This window comes from Benincasa hispida, chromosome 10 (genome assembly GCF_027475165.1).
Source record: "Benincasa hispida cultivar pf3 chromosome 10, pf3_genome.v1.1, whole genome shotgun sequence".
NCBI lineage: Eukaryota > Viridiplantae > Streptophyta > Magnoliopsida > Cucurbitales > Cucurbitaceae > Benincasa > Benincasa hispida.
Window position 1 is genome coordinate 8,305,885 of NC_143487.1, and position 16,752 is coordinate 8,322,636.

The 16,752-nt window shown below is 37.5% G+C and overlaps 1 pseudogene; it reads right to left on the reverse strand.

Moving 5' to 3' along the window:
- Positions 1-1,184: 1,184 nt before the first annotated feature.
- On the reverse strand, positions 1,185-2,049 carry LOC120088673 (dirigent protein 22 pseudogene; annotated as a pseudogene).
- Between the last annotated feature and the right edge of the window lie 14,703 nt (positions 2,050-16,752).

The window sequence follows — 16,752 nt, forward strand, 5'->3', positions numbered from 1 at the left end:
GGTAGCATCCAAGAATTAAGTGAGGTCTATGAACTAAATAAATAATCAATTAATAAATCATTTTATGACGTGTCAAACGATGAATAGAGTAATATGTACTATGGTGATACTAGACTTTTTTTCCATATTATCATAGTATAGGAAATTTTCGGTATTTCTACCCCGCCACAATGCCATCGTCGAGTGTGGTGTTTATATGTGTCTTACAAATGTAATATTCATCGATTAAAAAGAGTGTTTTCTTCCGTAAATTTGGAAGTATTTTATGGTCAACTATTTTATAGTTTTTATTAAAAAAAAAAAATAAATTATAAACAAAGTGTAATTGATAACTATAACGTGTTTGAAGGTGCTTCTTCAATCTTTTGAAGACATATTTGATTAAATAAATATTAAATTTTGTCGGTGATTCAAATCCTTTGCATCATCAATTTTTTTCCCTTAAATCAATGAATAAACTATAATTTTTGTAGCCACGAAATACATGTTGGTTTCTAACAAGCTTATTCAAATTTTAAGAGTTTCTGAACTTACCGTTTTCCACCTAATAAATTTAAAAGTTTATAATAAACTGGGACCGTTTAACTTATGTCTAATAACACTACAACATATTCAAGAAAAAAGAAAACAAAATTAGTGAATGTATTGAAAATAAATTAAATTTTGTGTTGTGATTTGTGGTGATTAGATTTGTAATTATAAGATTTAAAAATATTTGAATTGGTCAAGGGATACATATTAGACTGGAAAAATTGACTATTCACTGTTTTTTTTTATAGAAATACAAAATGACATTTTCGATATGTATTATACATTTTTTTTAAATTTAAAAACTCATAGTTATACAATTTTAGAGATTTAATAGAAAAATATTTCGGTGTATCATGAGCAATAACTATCTTAATATATTTCATTAAATTTTTCAATTAAAATTTGTCATATAACAAATTTTTCTTAATTCTTTTTTTTTTAAATATTTTAAATTATTTTTTTATGTGTGTGATGGGAGTGGATGAACGTTTAAAAAAAATGTAAACTAATTATTGTAATTATCAGGAACAATTAGTTTGAACGGCGAGGTTGTTGTGGAGTTAGTTTGAAAAGTAGAAGGAACTAGAAAAAACATAGCCACCAATACCATCATGCATAATGACTTGAAATATTTAAGGAAAAAAAAAACAATATAAACTCGAAAAAAGAATCATATTATAAAGACAATCACGTGAAAGCCTGCCAAAAGTAGCCAGTAACATTATTGAGAGTTGTGAAAAATAAAAAGAAATGTAAAACTTGAAAGAAAAAAACGCATGGGGTAAATAGAAATATTCATCAATAATAATGCAAAACATAAATATCATATTCAACGATGGCATCCAATGTGGTAGAGTTGAAATACTGAGTCTTGGCCAAAGCATGACCTCTAGCGAACCGGAAGCGGCCGGTTCCTCCGACGACCGGCATCTCTCGAACGTTGTGGAGAATCGGGTTCCGACCGAGGATGGTGATGGAGCTGCCATTGTATTTGCCGTAAGTGAAGGCGAAGTTCATAGCCATCAAAAGTCCAATTTCGTGTTGTGCGGTGGAAGCGTATAGGCCTTGAGACCTCCCCACTAGACGGGATTTGGGGTCAGGCCCAACAGTCAAGGGGTTGTCGAACATGTTGATGAGGCCAAACAATGTGACGTTGTCTAGGCCTCGCAACACTGGGACGCTGGTGGGTTTTTTTCCGCCCACTACGTCGTGCCAATAAACATGAAAACGGGTCAGCTTCTCTTTCTTCAGCTTCAATATTTTGGGGTTCAGGCTGGTTTCGAACGAGTCCTCCGAAGCCATGGCCGAGCTAATTATGGCCATCGCCGAACAGAAAAGAAAACACAATATGAAGAATTTACCTGCCATGGCTGCCGCCCGTAGCTACACAAGATTTGTTTTTGGAGCTTTGGTTAAAATTCCTAACTTGGAGAATGAAGAAGCTTGAGAACTGGAAAGGGGTATATATAATATATACACGCACATGGCCAGCCAAGTGACGCCCAAGAAGAGTCTATGGAGGGTGTGAACCGGCAGGACATGTTTGACTGAATATTAATTCAAAAATACCTTACCAAATTTTAGTTTATATCTTAAATTTTTTTAAAATAAAAATAAGAAGGATACTCGTCAATTTTTTATTGGATATAGTATAAACTAAAATCGATGCAGCTGAGCTATACCTAAATTTTTTCTTTATTAAAATTATCAAGAGATAGTTTTACAATTGGCCTAAATAATTTTGAGCCTAGGATGAAATTTGTCCAATTTTTTAAAACTTATTATTATTATTTATTCTAACTTTTTACTTGAACAAAAACAATTTTTTCACCCCCTGCTGGGTTCTCTATTCTTTTGACTCTCCTTCCTGGTCTTCACTACTTTCACTCTTTGTTATAGCTATTCTTACATTTTTCATGATCGTTTTTTTACTTTCAACTCTCGTTATTCTAGTTATTTATTCATCTTTAATAAAAAAAAATAGAGTAAAAACAAAAAGGGAAGAATTTTTGCATTTAATCATCACAAAGAGAAAACGAAAAAAGGAATGAAAGCGAAAAACGAGAACAAGAACGAGTCGTCAGAACAAGATCTCAACCAACCTGCACAATATTTATTTAAGTAATTTTATGTTTGTATGAAATAAACGCAATGTTAAAATACATGTCTTTTAAAAATTGGGTCCTTTTTTTATATCTTTCAAAATGGATAAAAAAATTCAAATTATCAAATCATAATCTCTTAAAATATTTTTTTTGACATGTTTGACCGAATATTAATTAATTAATGGTCCTATTTTCTCCAAAAATATACGTGTGCACTAATTTGATTATTTTTATTGAAATGATACACCGTTTTAATTATTATAATATGGGAATTCCAAGCTTTTGGTGATGACTAAAAAGGTATTTTGTTTACGATCGTGGAAAATTCGCCATATGCTGCTTTCTTAATTCTAAACTTATAAATGGCATTTTCAAGTCATTTTCGTAACTATTTTAATAAACTAAATTACTTGTGTTTTTCAGTCTGAAAATTTTAGTCCATTTTTATTTAATAACGATTTTTTATAAATATAGTTTCATAGACAATATGCTTGATCGTTTAAGTGAAGTATACGATCGTGTAGTAAAAGTAAGCGATCGTCCAAAAGATCGTATAGGAAAAGGGTGAGCTATCGTCCAAACGATCGCGTAGGAAAAACTAAGTGATCGTCTATACGATTGTTTAGTAAATATCGGGGGTTAAACGATCACTTAGGAAAAAAGGTAAACGATCGTTTAGATAATAGCGTGCGACGGTGTAATCGGTATACGATCACTTAGCAATATCGTATATGTAAGCTATCGTGCAGTCACTATCGTATAGGCATTGATTTTCTAAACGCTGACACTATCTTTTTCACAATATCCGCACACCCCGAGATCAACACACTGTCTGCTATTTATAATGCACTCATCCGTTATTTAGAACGAAAAGGTGCCTTCCCATTACCTTTATAACCGTCCAATGAATGTGATCTTATCACATTCATAACTTATAAACTAATATCATATATTAATTATAATATTTTTTCTCTACTAGATATAAATCATATTTATATCCAATTTCCTCCAAATTAATGTATCTCATACATAAAGTTAATTATATCATATTTAATAAACTTGTTCAATTATATCGTATATAATCCAACTCCCTCTTGTCAATTTGAACATTTCAAATTGACCTAAAAACTGTCTCTAAACTTGTATTCAAACTACCAAGGGGACCTTATGAACCTATGGTTCGAAGCTCCAACAGTACGTGAATAGCAGACTAAACTCTTTAGTCACGATATCCACCATCTATTAACTACCAGACATTCCACTAAAGACCAATAGTTGAACTATTCTTGCCATAGATATATTTCTATGTCCATTGGATATAACCAATCATCAATACAATGACCCTTCACAAATGCTCGTAATATAGTAAGCCAATTTACCGTTTTGCCCCTATAATTACATCTTCATCCTTAAGTACCACTGATCCCTTTAATGAACAATACAACATAGTTCTACTATGTGTGAACACCTCTCGGGTCATGAGAAGGTGTGTGGTGCCACATTATTCAAGCTCTGGAATCCGCCCTTAAGGGAGTTATCTATTTACTTACCCCTACCTCAAGGAAGGAGTGAATTCCATCTTGTGTGGCTGAGTTCCCAACTCCCAAATCAAACGAATCCTCAAAATGGTAGGTTTAAGTCGGCGTTTTGGCCACTCACACCTATATAAATTAAAGGACCACCCTCAATAATAGGAGTTCCCAATTCACTCAGGATTTAGGTCATGTTACCTATGGTCATCCTAGCGAAGTGAAGTCTCAGTTATGAACAGTGTTATATAACGAGACGTTAGCATTTCCTAGTTAGGTCTTATACAAACTCTTTGTATAGGCCGCCCCCGCTCGCATGTCTCCAACACGAATGATCAGGATCAGACCATCTGTGACAAGTCACCACACTTGTGACAATTTTAAAAGTTGGGTTGCATCCATAGCATTACCAGGATAAGGTTTCCTCCTATATCCATATACTACAGACCATTTTGGTTATCACTCAAGACATGATCCACTTGTATGTCACCACATACATGCTTAAGTTACATACAGATAACCAGGGATATTAAGTTTATTGGTTTGTGGTAAAATCTAAATGTGCAAAATCAAGTAGTGAAGTAAATATCATTTATATTATACATCACAAGTGTTTGTACAAAGTTGTCTACAAACTACTGGACACGAGATTTTATGGCACAAACCCCAACAATCTCCCATTTGTACTAAAGCAAAGTGGAGAGTACAAGTAGACAGGCACAAAATAATAAACTAGGGCATAAAAACCCAGTGCAACAAAATCTCCCACTTTCCCTAGTCCAGTCGCGGGTGGTCCCATAGACCCATGGTTTGAAAGTGACCCTCAAACACTGTAGCTGTGAAAGCCTTCGTAAACGGATCAGCAACGTTTTTCTCCGAGGCGATCTTCGTGACGATCATGTCACCTCGATGCACTATCATGCGGATCGACTTTAACATGGCAACAGGTGAGAAAGTCTCCTCGTAGTCTACTCCCTCCACCTGGGTATAACCCTTTGCCACAAGTCGAGTCTTAAAGGTTTGCACCTTCCCATCAGCACCCCGTTTACACTTGTAGATCAATTTACAACCTATAAGTCTTACCCCATCAGGCTGATCTACAAGATCTCATACCGAGTTGAAGTACATCGACTCCATCTCGAGATTCATGGCTTTGACCCATTCATCCTGGTCAACATCCTCCATTGCCTTTTTATAGGACAACGGATCCTCAATGCCGCCATCTAACACCATAGCTAGGATTTCCATGAAACCCAAATAGCGATTAGGTGAGTTCGTAACCCTCCCACTGCGTCGAGGTTCCCTCAACTCTTGAGGTGGAACCGACCTACCAGATGAACTATCATCAACAATTCTGGTTGATGAATCACATCCTTCAACAACTCTTGTTGAAGATTCAGTAGTTTCTTTGGAAAGCTCACTTAACATGACTTTACTATGTGGACTGTGCTCCTTGATATGATCCTCCTCTAGGAAAGTAGCATTCGTGGAAATAAACACCTTGATTTTGGAAGGATCATAAATGTAATCTCCTCGTGTATCTTTGGGGTAGTCTACAAAGAGGCACAACCTCGATCGTGATTCTAACTTCTTAGGATTTGCCTTAAGCACATGTATTGGGCAACCCCATATGCGGAAGCGATGTAAACTATCTTTAAGCCCATTCCACAACTCCAGAGGTGTTCTTGCAACATTCTAAAAAGGAACACAGTTGAGAATGTATACCGCAGTCTCCATTGCGAAACCCCAAAGCGAGTCCGGTAAGGAAGCTAACTCATCATCGAATGTCCAACAAGGTTCTGGAGAAATTCGTTGGCATTTAGATTGAGTTACGGCAGATTTAAACATCTCTATATTATGGAGGGAACTTAAGGCTAAAGATCTTAACACATATAAGTTATTTTCCAGTTTAGCTGTACAAATTTCGACACCATCCTTACGAATAAATGCTTTATTCAATTTTAAAAGAAATAGTGTAATTGTATTGTAACATACACTTTACAGAAATAAGGTTCCTTTATAGTTCAGGAACTACAAAGACGTCTTTTAATATAAGAGACCTATTCTGTAAAGTAAATTGGATATCTCCCACTGCCACAGCTGAGATGGCGTGCCCAGTACCTACTCGTAACGTCATTTCATCAGCCTCTAACTGTTGCCAAGATCTAATCCCCTTTTTCTGCCTTAGCCTTAGCCTTGGCAACCTTTTTTTCCTCCAAATAACGAGGACAATTCTTCTTCCAGTGTCCGTTTTGGTTATAGTTGAAACATTTTCCTTTTTCAACCAGCAGTGGACGATTCTTCTAGGCGACAGGTGGCGAGTTAGCAGGCGCATTCCCTTTCCCTTTACCACCCTTCTTCTTCTTCCCCTTTCAAGAGTTAAAAGTAAAAGGTATAGACTTTGTTCCTGAGGTCGAACCTAAATAGAACTTTTTAGAGGACGAGATAACATTTGCCTCATCTCCCTTCTTCTCCTTACTTTTCAGCAAGGATTGGTAAGTATGTAACTCGTTATAGAGAGTGGTAAGAGAGTAGTCCATTTTGTTAAGAATCGTATTGCCAACAAAGTGGAGGAAGCTTTCCAACAATGAATGTAGGATAATGCTAACCTGACTTCCCTCATCGATTTTAGACCCATTCATCTCCGCCACGTTAAAGTGAACCATCATTTTCAGCACGTGTTCATAAACAAAGGTGCCTTCCTCCATTTTGGAGCTGAAAATGCGTTTCAGAGCCTCATGCTTAAGTCGTCTAGACGGCTGTCCGAACATTCCCCGCAGGGACTCCAAGATCTCACGTGCTGAGACCATGGACTCGTGTTTCTTGGCCAAGATGTCACTAAGACTGGCCAGAATATTGGCTCAAGCCTTCTCATTTGCCCGTGTCCAACGCTCGTACGCTGCTCGAACATTTCGAATAGCGTCCTGAGGTGGAATATTAGTACATTCCTCCATAAGGACAAACATCAGATCCTCGATGATGAGTATCGTCGTGAGCATATGTTTCCAACTTGAATACTTTTGGCCATTCAATTTTTTGACACTAGGTAAATTGATAGTGGCTGATGCCATTAAAGAAATCGTTGCTGAAAAAAAAAAGTATAACCTTTTATAAGACTTTGCAAAAACCACATTTTAATTAACCAATTAATTTTTAGCAAAAAAGATTCGAAGTACCCTAAGTGAAAAAAACTTCTATTTTGCAATGATGCCCCAACGAGGCAGGACAAATGTCACCGATGGGGTGATCGGATGGCCCTTCACCGGGATGAGACATTCTCAACCATTAGGCAGAACCAACTCTTAAAACTAAACCTAATAGCCACAATTTGTTCGGTCTAGAATAGTTAACTCTTAACAATCCTGCAAAAGTGTAACCCTCGTTTTCGACCCTAGAGTCCCGCCTTAATGCGCTCACCATAGGAAAAAAGATAGATTAGAACAAGAGACTAAGTAACCTTATCCTCTTACAGAAGATCAAATAAAGAAACGCGCAAAATAGCCATCTTATAGGGGGACACACCCAGGGTGCCACGAGGTGATTCATAGAAACTTTATTCAATCCAACGAGGGAGACCGAGGGATATGCTGTTGCACTTCCCGCTCCCACTAACTATGAACACTCTCTCCATCCACCTTGATATTGACCTACCCAAACACCATCCGTTGAGGGGACATGCCAAACGTGCCTCAAGGTCGAGGGTAGATCTCACGTTGCGGACTATGAGGGAGAAACACGAGAGATGAAAATGAGGCATCAAATTCCCTAAGAACCTCCCACTGAATGTTCTACCTTGGGGTTTATTAACCTAGACAATCCGGCTATTGATTATGATCTAAGTCATTTATAAAGTTTGTTCAAAAACAACTTTTGTCTTTGAAATTAAAAAAAACAAAAAATAAAAAACCAAGTAGTCACATTAAGCTCTTTAATGGACTGGCCTTAGTTTGCATGCATGCATCAAATCTATCTAAATTTACCTTTCTAGTTAGGTTTCTGGGTAGGGGTGTTTCGTTGCCGTCATCTTAAATACCCCAGCCTAGAAAAAATCCGCCTTCGTTAAAAGGTCTATTATAGATAGACTTGCTACCTATTAATCTTTTATTAATTATTTTAGTTCTATTTCATTTTATAACCATTTATAAAATAAACAACTAAAACACTCATCCCACATAACAAAGTATTTATAACGCTTATAAATATAACGTTAAAAAAAATAAAGCATACATAAATATAACCCTTATATTATATGATGCATGATCATGCATCTATCTAAATTAAAACATGCTTCTCTAAATTATAACACTTATAATAAAGAGAATATGCATGACCTAAGGTGGGATTTATCTATATGTGCATACCATATGACATATTAAAAACATACATTGCATGTAATAAATAAATAAAGGATTAATGGACCGGGATGAGCCTTTACAAAATCGGAATGAATTAACCCTATCTATTACATTTTTCATCGAGCAAACCGGTTCACAGGAAAATCGGGTCTTGAACTGCCAGGAGAACTCCATCGTGTAGTAAATGTCGTAGGTAAACGATCGTCAGCGTGAACTAGACAATAGGAGCAAAATTAAACGATCGCGTAGACGACAACAAGGCAACGAAGCCTGATTGTCTATGCAATCGCTCAACGCGGAGACAGGTAAACGATTTACCTTGCATTACTAAGCGATCGTTTAGTCAGTTATTAAGCAATGAAGCTTGCTGACCTAAACGATCGTCTATGCAATCACTTAACGCAGCATCAAGTAAACGATTTACCTTGCGTTACTAAGCGATCGTTTAGTCAGTTACTAAGTGATGAAGCTTGCTGCCCTAAACGATCGTCCAGTGCGCACGCGCGTTAAGCGGTACGCAAGGATCACATCGTCTACACGACCATATACTCAGTGATTGTGTAACCGATTGAAGACACTATGCGATGAACCCTTGATCGCTTACCCGATTGTCTACACAATGCGATCATCAGTGATCGCGTACCCCATCGACTACATGATGCGATCAACACTTGATCGCATACCCCATCGTTTAACCAATACGATCAACAGTGATCGCGTACTCCATCATTTGCCGATGCGATCAACACTTAATCGCATACCCCAACGTTTAAACGATGTGATCAACAGCGATTGCGTACTCCATCGTCTGCACGATGCGATCAACCCTTGATCATCTCCTTCCTCGAAAAACCACAATGCTTGCTCCGATCTTCTTCACGAATAACTCAAAACTCAAACAGACTTTTAATACAGACTCGATAACGATTATTAATGCCCAAAAAATGTAGGGGCCTTTAAAACCACCGCAAATGTAAAAGTATTAAATCAAACTGAGGTTAACATCCATTAAAACATCCATAAATCCGCACATCCACAACAATTTAACGATTAAACAGTGTAGAAATGCACCCACCAAGAACGTATTTGCAATTCTTTTGCAGAAATGAATTGGAATATCAGAAAACCGAGTGCTCTAATATCAATTGAAGGAACTCTTATTCAAGAGTACTTACGAGCGGAAGCGGATCTTTCCAATTCATTGTGACAGAATTACCGCATATACATTCAAACATACTTTCATAATGCTAAATGGATCAAGAAATCATACCAGATAAAGATTTCTTCTTCACAACGAGTTTGAAGCCAAACTATCTACCTCGAACAATCACCACTCGGACAGAGGAAACGAAGAAGACAACACCACTTACAGCCCTCAGTATTCTTGGAGTGAGAATCCAAAGTGTGGGCTTTGTTCGGATTTGGTAAAGGGAAGAAGGAAGAGAGACTGTACATAACGACCAAGCAAGTGGGAGATGTGGTCGTCTATCGCATAGACAATATACTTGATCGTTTAGGTGAAGTCTACGATCATGTAGGAAAAGGTAAAAAATCATCCAAACGATCGTGTACAAAAAGGGTGAGCAATCGTCCAAACAATCACGTAGGAAAAGCTAAGCAGTCGTCTATACGATTGTTTAGTAAATATTGAAGGATCTATTACTGAAGAGTTCCATGAGCACGTTCGGGTCGTTCCGATCTCACTGTGACTGAAATACACATTATACATTCAAAACATATAGTTATGCAAACAAAAAGTAATTATCGGCATGCTAAAAACAAGATCTAACAAGGGAAAGAGTTCCATACCAGTTGAAGACAATCTTCGAAACTTCGTAACTCAACGCAGTGGAAACCTCCACGCGATCTACCAACACCCAACAGCAGCGTCGACTACAGTAGCACGAACACGAACGCCGCGGAGACAACAGCACTTCAAAAGAGTCCCGGGTATTCTCGGAGTGAGAACCCAAAGCGTGGTCTTTAATGAATTTGGTAGAGGAAGGAGAAAGCACAAATCGTGTAGGCGATAAGCAAGTGAGAGGAAAAAAGACGCTATCACATAGCAGAATGCTTATCATTTAAGAGAAGCTACACGATCGTGTAGGTTTTACTGAACAATCGTTTAGGAAATGGTATACGATCGTTTAGCAAAATCAGCACACTATACTATCGTTAAGAAAAGCTATCCAATCGTGTAGGAACTAGCGTGCGGTTGTTTAGGCATGAGGTAGAAAATCGTTTAGGCGGAGGGGTACTATCGCATAGGCTCTCGAAATGCTTAAGCAATCGATTAGCTTTTCACCAGTGCATGCCTGCGATTTATTTTGGACGATGATTGAATGAACAAAAAAATGAAAACAATTTTCATTTTAATTCATCGGTTACAATAACCGACTCATTCCCACTAACCCACATCCAAACGTGATTTTTGGATTAATTGTCATATAATTAACCAATTAAAATATTAATAGATATAATCATATTATATTTTTACCCTATAGTTTGATATTACATATCTACTATAGTATTTTCTCCTCTACTTGATATAAATCATATTTATAACTAATTTCCTCCAAAATAATTTATCTCATACATATAGCCAATTACATCATATATAATCACCAGTCCAATTATATCATATATAATCGAACTTTCTCTTGTCAATTTGAACATTTCAAATTAACCTAAACACTGGTTCTCGACTTTATCCAAGCTACACAAGGGACCTAATGGACCTGTGGTTCGAAGCTCTAACGGTCCGTGAATAGCTGACTAAACTCTTTACCCACGAGATCCACCATCCGTTAACTGTCAGGCATTCCACTAAAGTCCAACAGCTGAACTTTTCTTAATACAAATATATTTCTGTGTCCATCGAATATAACCAATCATGAATACGATGACCCTTCACAGATGCTCGTAAGTACAGCTGGGCCAAATTACCGTATTGCCCCAGTAGTTAGATCTCACTCCTTAAGTACCATTGATTCCTCTAATGAACAATACAACATAGTCCAACTATGTGTGAACACCTCTCGGGCCAAGAGAAGGTGTGTAGCGCCACATCGTTTAAGCCCTAGAATCAGCCCTCAAAGGAGCTATCTATCTACTTACCCCTGCCTCAGGGAATGAGTGAATTCCATCTTGTGTAGCTGAGTTCCCAACTCTCAAATCAGAAGAATCCCCAAATCAACGACCTGGCCACTCGCACCCATACAAATCAAAGGACCGCCCATAATAGCAGAAGTTCTCAACTCACTCAGGATTGAGGTCATGTTACCTATGATCATCCTAGTAAAGTGAAGTCTCAGTTATGAATGGTGTTATATAACGAGATGTTAACACTTCGTGGTCAGGTCTTATACAAACTCTTTATATAGGACGCCCCCGCTCGCATGTCCCCAACACGAATGATCAAGATCAGACCATTTGTGACAAGTCACAACACTTGTGACCATTCCACAAAGCGGGCCGCATCCGTAGCGTTACCAGGATAAGGTTTCCCTCCCATATTCATATACTACAGACCATTTTAGTTATCACTCAAGACATGATCCACTTATATGTCACCACATACATGCTTGAGTCACATACAGATAACTAGGGATTTTATGTTTATTGGTTTGTGGTAAAGCAAATAAAACAAGTAAATGAGCAAAAATACAAGATGTGAAGTAAATATCATATATTAACAACACAAGCGTTCGTACAAACTGTTTACAAACTACAAGACACGAGACATTAAGACATCAACCCCAACAAATATCGGGGGCTAAACGATCTCTTAGGAAAAAGGTAAACGATCGTTTAAATAATAGCGTGCGACGATGTAATCGATATACGATCGCTTAGCAATATCGTATATGTAAGCAATCGTGTAGTCACTATCGTATAGGCATTGATTTTCTAAACGATGACACTATCTTTTTCACAATATTTGCGCACACCAAGATCAACATACCATCTTCTATTTATAATGCACTCATCCGTTATTTAGAACTGTTACGAAAATGACAATTAAAGAACACAAAAAAGAACGTAGAGATAGAGAAAATCGACACACAGATATACGTGGTTCACTAACAGTGTGTTAGCTACGTATACAGGCAGAAGGAGAACAATATTATTTGAGAGAATGTTTCCAGAAATTACATCAAAATGGCACCCCTAGAGTTAGAGAGTTTATATAGCGCACTACTCTAAACCCTAGGGTCATAATCATAAATAACTGCAAACCCCCGAACCCTACCAGGGCATGCTGCCTCTAGACCCCGGCTCGCTGACCGATCAGTGAGACCCCCGTACTTGGTTGTTCGAAGTGCCAACAGACAGATTCAAGGCATTTCAAGAAATCTCCACCTTGACTTAAATTCTCTCCCAGATAACAGATGTACTAAATGCAACATAACTCAATATCGCCAGATGTACCCAGACTTCTCCCTCATGCCATAAAGTGTCCCACAAATGAGACCACTAACAATTCAAAACATTCAGTAAGTCCAAACAATGTTGGAACTTGCCTTTGGAACCGGTTTGGTGAACATATCAGCAGGGTTATCAGTAGTACCAATTTTCATCACTTTAACTCTCTGCTCACCTCTTAAGAAGTGATATCTTACATTTATGTGCTTAGTTATCTCATGATGAACTTGATCCTTGGCTAGGCATATTGCACTTAAACTATCATAATATATAATTGTTTGGTCATGATGCAAACCAAGATCACCAACTAACCCCCTCAGCCATATTCCCTCTTTAGCAGCTTCTGTCAAAGTCATGTACTCTGCTTCAGTAGTAGACAAAGTAACTATAAGTTGTAAGGTTGCCTTCCAACTAACAACAGAACCACCAGAGTGAACACATAGCCAGTCATAGGCCTTCTACTGTCAACATCTCTAGCATAGTCAGAATCAAAATAACCAGTCACCAAATACTCTATACAATTCCCATAAACAAGATCAACATCAGATGTACCTCTAAGGTAACGAAAAATCCTTTTAACGGCTTGCCAATGCTTCTTCCCAGGTTGACCCATGAACTTGCTGGCAACACTAATAGCATGGGCAAGATCAGGCCTAGTACAGACCATAGCATACATCAAACTTCCCACTGCACTAGCATAAGGAACTCGAGACATGTACTCCTTCTCAGCTTCAGACTGTGGTGAAAGCACAGATGACAAACGAGCATTTACAGCAATAAGAGTATCTATAGGCTTAGCTGATGACATACCAAACCTGGACAATATTTTCTGAATATATCCTTTTTGTGATAAGAAGAGCTTATTCCTATCTCTGTCCCTATAAATCTCCATACCCAGAATTTTTAGAGCAGCACCCAAATCCTTCATATCAAACTCGGCACTAAGAAGATTCTTCAATTTCAAAATATCAGACTTGGACTTTGTAGCTATGAACATATCATCTACATATAAAAGTAGATAAATCATCGAACCATCACCAGCTTTGTTGTGATATACACAAAAATCATACGGACTCCTATTATAGCCAAGTCCAATCATATAGCTGTCAAATCGTTTGTACCACTGCCTTAGAGACTGCTTTAACCCATACAAAGATTTCTTCAACATAATCTTCTTTACCTGGACACTGGAACCCATCTGGTTGGGTCATATAAATCTCTTCCTCCAACTCTCCATGTAAGAAAGTTGTCTTCACATTTGGTTGTTCATGTTCCAAATTCTGATGTGCTACTATAGCAAGTAACACCCTGATAGAAGTATGTCTGACTACTGGTGAGAAGATCTCATTATAACAAACTCATTCCCTTTGTGTTCTAACAACAACTCGAGCTTTATATTTAATGCCCTCTGAAGGTGATATTCCCTCCTTTTTCTTGAAGACCCATTTACAAATGACAATTTTTCTCTCCTTAGGTTGTTTTACTAATTCCCGAATCTGATTTTTGTCAAGAGATTCCATCTCATCCCCCATAGCAGCAAGCCATTGAGCAGACTCACCACATGACACAGCTTCTCTATAGGTGGATGGCTCATGAGGATCCACCTCTTCAACAACCTGCAATGCAAAAGTAACTATATCTTCAAAACCATACCTCATAGGAGGTTCAACACCAACTCTTCTAGCTCTATCAGAAGCTATGCTCGGTTGATCTACTTGTGATCTAGAATTCTCAGGCAAAGTAACTTCTGACGTTCTAGCCACATTAATTTCTGGTTGCACATCAGTTTCTGTAGTAACGTATTGATCTTCTCCACCTTGATGTTGTAATTAATTCACAACTAAAGTGAATTGCATCTCTACCTGTTTATCAACACTACTACTTTCTCCCACATCAGTGGACGTCATAAAAGGCTTTACAATTGAGTTAAGCATGGAATTTTCATCAAATATCACAGTCCTATTGAGTATGACTCTATTCTCAAAAGGTGACCAGACTCTATATCCCTTAACTCCATCCCCAAAACCCATAAATATACCTTTTTTAACTCTCGGTTCTAATTTACCCTCATTAACATGATAGTAGACAAGAGAACAAAAAACTTTTAAAAAAGAATAATCTGCAGGCTTACCAGACCATACCTCGTAAGGTGTTTTACAATCAATAGCTGTATGAGGTCCACGATTGATCAGATAACATGATTTATTTACTGCTTCGGCCCAAAACTTTCTAGCCAACCCTGCACTAGAGAGCATGCATCTTGCTCTTTCCAACAACGTCTGATTCATACGTTCTGCGACCTCATTTTTCTATGGAGTATTCCTAACATTGTGATGGCGAATAATCCCCTCAGCTTTACAGAACTCATTAAATTCAGATCCAAAAAATTCAAAACCATTATCAGTTCGCAAACTTTTGATCTTTTTCCCAGTGTGATTTTCAATCAATATCTTTTACTGCTTGAAATTCTTGAAGGCTTCACTTTTATGTTTCATCATAAAAACCCGTCATTCTTGGGTAATCATCAATTATAGACAAAAAAATATCTACTGCCTTCAATAGATTCAACTTTGGAAGGTCCCCAATAGTCTGAATGAATATAATCAAGTGTCCCTTTTGTACGATGAACACCTCTTGGAAACTTGCTGCGATAAAGCTTCCCAAATACACAATGTTCACTAAATTCAAAATCCTGCACCTTATGCACACAAAGAAGATCTCTTTTTGACAGAATTTGCATCCATTTTTCACTCATATGATCAAGTATCATATGCTATAACTTAGTCATATCATCCTTGTGAACGACTAACGATGCAACAACAACATAACTTGTTATTGTGGAACCTAATAGAAAATATAGTGTTCCACGCTTTATGCCTTTCAGAACTACCTCAGAACCATTATAGACATACATTGCTCCACCTTTACCTTCAAAACTGTAACCCTTTCTATCGAGTACACTAAAGGATATCAAACTCTTCTTCATTAGTGGAACATGCCTAACCTCTTTTAAAGTGTAGAAGGCACCATTATGTGTTCGTATCTTGACTGAGTCAATTCCAACTATCTTGCACATAGCCCCATTAGCCATGTTAACATTCCCTCAATCTATTTGCTGATAGGTTGAGAACCACTCTCTATTTGGGCACATATGATAAGATGTCTCAGAATCAAGAACCCACACATCATCAAAATGTGAATGTTCATACACAACTAAAGCTAGATCTCCATCAGAACCGATCTCGACTTCTTCAGAAACAATCTCAACTTATGCAACAGAGGCGGATGCTTCCCTTTTGTCACTTTTTTCTTTCTTTTCCTGCTTCCTTTTTATCTTAGGACATTCGGTTTTCCAATTCCCCTTTTCTTTACAGTAGTTACAAATATCATTTGACCTAGAACCCTTTGACTTTCAAGACCTTTTATTCTGGTTTGACTTCTGCTTACCAGAATTCCTATGTCCCTTGTTCCCTGTAGCAGCTAACCCAGATGCCTGATTTTCTGTAACTGAACTTCCTACATTCTGACGGTCCTCTCTCATAAGCAACGTGGACTTTATATCTTCTAAGGTCAGAGTTTCTTTCCCTCTAATATACGAGTCAACAAAAGTCTCATACGACGACGGCAAAGATGTCAACAGAATTAGAGCAGCATCCTCATCATCAACCTTAACCTCTACATTACGCAGATTTAATAAACTTTTATTTAATTGATCAAGATGGTCTCGTAGAGACGTACCTTCTTGAATACGTAGATGATACAGACGTTTCTTCAGAAACAACTTCTTGGTTAAAGATTTTGTCATAT